This window comes from Gobius niger (genome assembly GCF_951799975.1).
Source record: "Gobius niger genome assembly, chromosome: 5".
NCBI lineage: Eukaryota > Metazoa > Chordata > Actinopteri > Gobiiformes > Gobiidae > Gobius > Gobius niger.
Genome location: NC_136856.1, coordinates 11,318,315 through 11,324,314, shown reverse-complemented (window position 1 = coordinate 11,324,314; position 6,000 = coordinate 11,318,315).

Genomic DNA, 6,000 nt, shown 5'->3' with positions numbered 1-6,000 from the left:
TCTTCATCTAAGCGCTGCCCTGGCACCTTTTGGCAGCAATAAAGCACGCAGCGCCTTACCTCCAACTCACACAGCACACCAGATCAGCTTTTCTCAGTCCTCCCCGGGATTACTCCTTTACTGCCTTCCCATTTCGCCAACATATTTATTGTTATCGGGGCGTAAATCACTCTGCAATTTTTGGCGTCGCAAGCAGCGCTAAGTGAAACGGAGAGGCATTGTTGTAACTTTATAGCCGCTCAAAAACCGTGTTAAAGAAGGAGAAATCTGTTGGCCATTAGGTGTTTTTGCGGTGTTCAGTTTCGATGTAGCCAATGTGTTGATTTATAACGGAGCGGTAATGGACTTGGTGACAGTATCCAGCTCTTAAATATCAGGAAATAAAAGAATTGTGGGGGGTAAAAATAGCAAGGACATTAAGGGTATTAGCAGAAGGTCTCTTTAACCCATTAATGTGGATTAAGACTGAAAGACCGAACTGAAAAAGGTGCTGGCAATAGCTGCAGATGAAAAGCTCTTTAATTATTTAATTCTAGCATCTTATTATGACATCTTAGTAATTCAGCTAACGGCTTTCAACCTACAAAATTGTAAATATTGTTAATGTGTTGCTCATTGCATTTTGTTGCTTTCTATGTTTATGCTGTTAGTCTTACAGGACATAGCGGTATATGCTCTGGATATAAACAGTAAACTGAATGTGATATTCCCGACAAGTCGATAATGTACTTATTAATAAAATAAACACAGTGAATTTCAATGTCAGCAAGGTGTGAACATAAAGTCAAGGTCAAACTACTGTATGTCATAAATATTTTAGTCTCTTTTTTCTGTCGATATTTGCTGAAAATCAATGCTGTCGTAGGAAATCAGCAATATACAGGTAGTTCTCCTTTTTATCCGCTTAGAGAATCGACATATTTAATTTTGTGTGACTATACTTGGATTGTGTACAGGCTCATGCAACCATATGTAAATAGGGAAAACGTGGAAGAGCTTGGTTGCTTCTAACTTCACCTCTGTGTGGATCCATAGGTGAGAAGAGGAGAGACTAATGCCGTCTCTGCTCTGTTTACGTGAATTACTTGTCTAAGCTAAGGTAAAAACATATCTCAGTATTTAAAACGGTGGCCTATTCCTTTAAGTAAGTAAATAAGTGCTTAATTTGTCATTGTACAATTGTACAAAGAAATAGTGTCCAGGTGTTAGTCCTGAGCCGCTTCGACTGAGCCACGCCACCACTGTGGGTCAACCTGACCAGCATGTTTTTGGAGGTCGAGGAAACCGTACCACCTGAAGGACACCTCGCTGGCTGATCCGCTGAAACGGTGCACCGCCCTCTGGATTTGTCCCTGTTTCAGAGCGTAGTGTTCTGCACTGGTCAGCTCCATCTCCTCCTTCCTCTACCTCCTGCACAGCTCCCTCCGCTCCACAACAGTCTTTCACCATCTTCTGGGAAGAGCTTAGCAGTTCATCTGTTTTATTCTCCAGTGAACGTCCATTAGCCTGAACAATAAAGGCATGTGTGGCTTAGCTGTGCGTCCATATTGTTTTCCAGAATGCAACAGGATTGGCCAATTCTCCTGCAATCAACCTTTATTAAAATCATTATTAGATTAAAACTTGATTAATTCCCCAGCCCTAGCTGCAGGTGTAGCATGCTAGCGACTAGCATGTTAGCTGTCAACAAAGCACACACACAGATCTTGTGTATTCATCACAACTAGCTCCACAAAATAATTTGTCTAAATAATTGCTGAATACATTAAGGTTTTTTTCAAACATCTCCCTTCCTGAAGAACACAGATGTGATCGCAGATGTAACAGGTTGAAAACCCACTTTGATGGAAATTAGATCACTTTGAGGCTAATATGAAATAAAATGTCCCTAGATGTTAGACTAGAAGACAAATACAACACATATGCATTCTATGGTGTCTTGGTTTTTGGTTATTAAGAAATAGAAGGAGTTAGCCCTTGTGTTGTCATGCAAGATAATCTGCCTTTTATTACGGACCATTCTGTTGTGAATTCCATGTGACTTCTGTGCTGCACTGCTTTAAGAAACTTTGTTTTCAAAATTATCATAATTACTGTTTTCATACACTGTGGATATGAATTAAGTGGTAACTGTGAATTAATTTTAAAAAAAATCTGTTGACATGATCTGAAAGTGTCACTGCTGCATATGCCAACTCGGATGGGCCATAATGACAAAAAAGTTAATATTTTGGGTGGACATTTTAGAAGGTCTGCCCACAGCCTGCCTTAGGCCCATAGTTGTTCAGAGAGGTTCTCCCCATGATCCATTGAAAAAACAAAATTCATCTTTCAGACACACGGAGGCCGGAGATCACATAAATCTCCCGTTTTGTGGTCTCTGCTGTCTGACAGTGTGTGTATTGATTCAATTACCAAAAGTCATGACGGCGTTACTCAGTCCTGTCTTTCCTCACCACACTTATCCATCCTCCTTCCACCTCCCAGTCTCGTGTCGGTCTCTCTTACTGCCCGTCTACATCTCTACATCCTCTCCTTGCTCCTTACGTTGGAAATCTCTCATTCATTTGCCTTGGCCTTGGCTCGTGCTGCACTCTTCCCTTCCGCGGTGCTCAATTACTCCGTCTTCCCAGGGCAAGCGCCGGTGTCAAGCTACTGTAATGACTTTCTGATTATCTGTCTTTATGTGATGAATGAGATGGAAATGTACCGCCGCGGCCAAACGGGGGCTGGCGCTGTGCCCAAGCTGCCACGCCACAGTGGGATCCGGCGGAAGCGCACGCGGGGAGGGCTCGGCAACAAAACAAATAACATTAGATTGTAATACAGATGCTCGAGTTGTTATCTGTGTCACTACTGAGTCATAGCCCATTTGTGAGCGCGTGGAGAGATGACTTACGACATAAGGAAGGCCTGACGCTGCGGAGGCCAATCATTTTTCAATAAAGACCAGATTTTCTGACAATGAAATTAGAGAGTTTTGTCTGGGATAGTAATGCATTTTTGGCATCTGCCTTATGGAAATGCATTGGTCTGCTGAAGTTATCAAATCAGTCTGACAGTTTTACCTAATATATTTGGCCGATGTGCCAAAGGGGACAACTGAATTTTAGAAAGATAAAGGGCATCGGCCACAAAAAAAAGTGCATTCATATCAATTTGTGTAGAGGATTAAAACTAGACTAAAATATTACATAACTAACAGCTCAGGTGGCACAGAAAGCTGCCAAATATCACACTTTATCTAGAGGCGACATGAGTGGCATGTTACAGTTATAAATTAGAAGGAAAAGAACCAACAACACCATCCAGAGGGTGTGGCTCTGGAACCACTTCAACTTAGCTTGACCAAATTTCCCAAAAGGCCACACTAGGTGATAAGTAGGATGACATTTTTTTAGGAGTCCATAGCTCACAGTGCTCTGTAGTTAAAGCATTTACAAAAAACAAATATATTTACACAAATCAAATACATAGTGAAATATGAAATTGGCAAGAAAATGCAAATTAGGCAAAAGGAAAAATTAAAAATCAAAGACAGAAAACACACGCAACCAATTGTATACTCACTAAATGTCAACTTTATTTCTAGAGCACATTTAAAATGCCCAAAGTGCTTCACAAATTGACAAGAAAGAAGAAGAACGAAAGAAAGAAAAAACCTTAGCACAAATATTAAAACAATAATAAGTAATAGTTGTTCAGCTCAACTCATGTTGAAAAGCCAGTGAGAAAAGATACGTCTTGCTAGATGCAAGTTGGTCATTTTATACTCACTACTGCCACCTCAGGTCTTATGCATAACTGCAGGTTCCATATTAAATTCATGCGGTACTTCGGACCCGAATTAACACCTTTTTGAGTGACAGTGCAGGATTTTAGAGGCAGTTGTGGTGAACAGGTCTGGGCTCATTCTACACATTAGGACATTGCTGGAAAATGTAGGGGGAGGAAAATACATAATTTTAACATTTTAAAACTCTTTAAGGAGAGATTTAAAGTTCTCCAACGACTCAGCGGCTCTGACCCAGAGGCAGCCTGTTCCAAAGCTGGGGCCCGACCACAGAAAAGGCTCAGTCCCCTCTACTCTTCAAATTGGACCTGGGAACGTCAATGAGCAACTGAGAAGAGAACCTTGTGGTTCTTACAGGAACATCAAATAAAAGGATGAAGACATTCAAAAACCATAAGCAGTATATTATACTGAATTTGGTATGGGACTGGAAGCCAGTGCAGTGATGCCAGGTCAGGAGTTGCATCTGCATTTTGAACTCCCTGCTGTCATGTTAGGAAATCTAACTGTTGAGATTTATTTATTTAACCTTTATTTAACTTATTTAACTTCATTGTGAAACACGCCCCAGATCTAGTCAACCTTATAATTATGAATTAACAGGACAAAACAACAGCATCCAACAGAAGATGGCGGCTCATGTACCGTGGCGCACACCGTAGGTCTATGCCCGATCGAGGACACAATAAGAAATAGGTTAACTTAACTTTGAGGTTTGGCGTCTGATCTGACAGTGAAAGCGTGCGCAAGTGAGCTAAGTGAGGAGGAGGACACGAGGAAAAGCACCAACTCAGTCCCAACAGCTCAGAATCTAAGAGCGGGCGGCACGGTAGCGCAGCGGTTAGCGCCTCCGCTTCACAGCTAGAAGGTCCCGGGTTCGACTCCCACCAAGGACGGGGCCTTTCTGTGTGGAGTTTGCATGTTCTCCCCGTGTCTGCGTAGGTTTCCTCCGGGTACTCCGGTTTCCCCTACCACTAAAAACATGTGCAATAGGTGAATCCTCCAGCCAGGTGATTCTGACCATCAGTCTGGCTCCACATCATGGAGATGGGTCCCCGGGCGCGGCACTGCCGTCGACCATTGCTCCTTACGGGTTGCCCCAGCGGCATCGAAGGATGGGTTAAATGCAGAGAACAAATTTCCCTACGGGGACAATAAAGTTAACAAACAAACAAACAAAGAGCACATTAGGAGTCAGGGCCGTGGCATAAGACCCAAGTCATGAGCCGACAATCAGCGGTCTTACCCCTAACAAGCCCCGCACCCAACAGAACGCATGCACTCACGGGAGAAAGGAGAGCCCACGGCCCTTTGTCATCCACAAATCACCTGTCAGGAGGAAGCACCACATGCCACACAGACAACTCTAATGTCTCTGTATGGCAGGAGTTTCTTAAAGAGAGAAGTTAATACATTTACAAGACTGTATTCTTCACACAAAATGTTAATTGTTCATTATATAATCAGACTAAACAGCAAAATTAGCAGTTCATTAAATTATATATCTTTATCTTATGATGTATTTATATCATATGTTTCTTAATGCAGTGTTGATGAACTGAGAAAAGTAAAATAGATTTGACACCGAAATGTGTCACTTTAAGGTTCTGCATGCATTTCATCGAAGAACCCATTTATCACTCAACTGATCTCAGTGCAAGCTAAAGAATATGGGATGGTTTAATTAATGAAGCCAGTTGCTCAGAAAAGCATTCACATGTTTGAGAAAAAAAAAAAAGAATAGACTCTTTGCTGCATCCCGCTGAGACCTGGGCTTAACCTCTACCTAAGCAGACGTGTCCTGAGTGCAGATGTGGCCTGAAGTGCACCCCCATTACCATCATCAAGGACAAAGGCTGCTCTGCTTCTGAATGGGAACCTACCCGCGATGCACCATGTTAAGTGATTGTTGATGGCTGACTTTGACCTTCTAAAACATTGTATTGATTTCCTCCCCTTTCTTTCCCCTGATGGGTGTGAATGCCTGGTTGACGGGCTTTACGGTGGAGAAGAGGTTGATGTCGATTTTTTTAATTCAGAGGTGAAATATATACACAACTTGGGTAAAATGGCCAACGATTAGTTGATATTATTAATTAGCATCAGTAAATGTTGTTTCATACTCTTTCTAATGGGGATGTTTTAAATGGCTTCCATTAAATCATCAGTCTTCTGGCAAAATTATCCAAGTCAAATATTAAACGTTT